Below are 2,198 nucleotides of genomic sequence, written 5' to 3' on the forward strand. Positions count from 1 at the left end.
CTGTCAGGCAAATCCTCTTGCCTAGAAGAGGATTGCAATTCTGTTAATATTAGAGACAGAAGAGGGAACTTGACATTAATGATGTAGGCCAAGAATCTATATGATGGAATAAAAAAAATCTATAGGATGGGTCTCTTTAGAAAACTGAGTTGTACTGGGACTTAGGTGAAAACCATTTGGAAGAATTTTTGAGTTTTAAGGTAATGAACACATGCTACTTTAGAATAAAGAGAAAGAAAAAGATCTTTTGACTAAAGTGGGGAAAACAGTACAAAATATTTACAAAAAAAGGTTCAGAATAAAGGAATATTTGCAGGATGTTAAGCTATTAATCTGCAGCCATAATGAGACCCCTTCGAGTTCCCAAAACCTTTGCTTTCTTCTCCTTTCGTTCTTGCTCACGTTTCTTGCGTTGCTCCTCCCTAGTCTGGAGACGAGGTTGTTCGTAAGTTTTCTTGTGGAAGCTAACTGTTTACGTGCTCATTCAGGGACTTATTTTCTTTAGACTGTCCCCATGGTTTAAGTTTTCCTTTGTGTGGCTCATAGGTGAGGGGACGAGACAAGCTTGCTTTCAGGTCAAACACTGGTTTCCTACTGGAAACTGGAGTCTGTGCTGCGCCAGCCGACAGCTTGAATGGGGTAAACACTGCAGCAGAGTCCCTCCTTATGGTCTTTAACTTGTTTGTTCCAAGCACAGCCTGGCCTGTTGGGGTGTTCCCAGATACCGTCACATATGGAGACTTTCTGGCTGGAGTCTTGGTCAGTGAACGCTTGTATTCATTATCTTTAGTAGCAGCTGAAAACCTGACGTTCATTTTAGTGGCGGAGAGACTGGAGCGCTTGACCGACCCTCTCACACACAAGCTGCTCTGATCTGCAGCGCCCCGGGCCCGGCCCTGTGAACGTCTCTGGCTCGCAGGCGTCCGAACCATGGAGACTCTCCCTTGGAGACCAACTGGAGTTGCCACCGCATCCTTAGTGATGGGCTGCTTCTTTAGTTCATTAAGTAAATTGTATTGTTCAAAATGTTTCTTTTTTCTCTTGACATACTGATCAATGGACTCCATTTCCTTAAAACGAGTCTCACGAAGTTTCTTAAAGTTTGGAGTCGTGCTTGCAATTCTTTTATTTTTTCCAGATTTGGAAAACCCATCTGTGTAGACCGACTTCTTTCTTTCTGAAGGTACCTTTGAATCTTCATTACCATTTATTCTCCTTTTTCCTGAGGACACCGTATTCTCTACTCCTTTGCTCCCATCTGCTGGAGAAGGAACTTCTGCAGCAGTTCTGAGAATCTGGGTGTCCTGCTTTTCTTGATTCTGGAACTCAGTGGGATCACTTGTTTTTATCTCTGAATGATCCAATTCTGGCACGGGGCGTGGCTTCTGTTCAGTTTACACATGTCCATTTACTTGGGAGTCGGGACTGTTGTGGATGGTCCTGTGCCTTATCCTTGTTTTGGTGACATGCCCAGCTGGCTGCCTCTCAGCATCTTCCCGTCTGGTCATCTGCATCTCGGTCTCAACCCAAGAGGATGCAGAAGTCTGACTTTCATCCTGATTTTCATTTTCTTTTCTAGCTTGCTGTTTCAGGTGGGCTTTCAAGGATTTTAGCAACTTGTCTGCCCTCAGGATAGCCTGGAGGCCCAGACTCTTGGCCAAGTTCTGCAGGTCACTGTACTTTAAGGAGTCCAGCTCCTCCAGCGAGGGGACGGTCATCGCGATCTGCAACGAAGGCAGCCACACAGGGTATTCCCCACCTCCACCGCACCGTTCAAAACTCTGGCACCACTCAAACATTATTATTTAAAAGGTGGGATTGAAGGGACCAAAAGTTCTGCCACCTTGAAACTGCTTTCCCGTTCCTGTCCAAGAGATTCAGACTGAAAAAGACTGATTTAGAAAGGAGATCTTGGGATGATTCCCTGGGCCTAATTTGAATTGAGCATGGTAAACAAGAAGGTTTCAGGCAGGTGAAACACCTTCCTCCAGGGAAGTCCCTCCTCCAACTATTCTCCCCAAGGAATAACCAGCCAGGTCTTCTAGATTAACTGGGGAAAGGATAAACAGCAAACAGAATATTCTTCTGCTGAGGCATGGGCACTAGAAGCCAGATGATGAAGCAAAACTATGAGGCATGTGTAGTAGGAGCCAAAATGGTGACTATAAAGGGAAGGAGTCTAGCCTGGAAAAAACTTG

At 45.0% G+C, this 2,198-nt stretch overlaps 1 pseudogene; it reads right to left on the reverse strand.

Annotated features, from left to right (window-relative positions):
- Positions 1 to 286: 286 nt before the first annotated feature.
- Positions 287 to 1,786, reverse strand: LOC112309285 (nucleolar and spindle-associated protein 1 pseudogene; annotated as a pseudogene).
- Between the last annotated feature and the right edge of the window lie 412 nt (positions 1,787 to 2,198).

The sequence above is a fragment of the Desmodus rotundus genome, chromosome 2 (genome assembly GCF_022682495.2).
Source record: "Desmodus rotundus isolate HL8 chromosome 2, HLdesRot8A.1, whole genome shotgun sequence".
Lineage (NCBI taxonomy): Eukaryota > Metazoa > Chordata > Mammalia > Chiroptera > Phyllostomidae > Desmodus > Desmodus rotundus.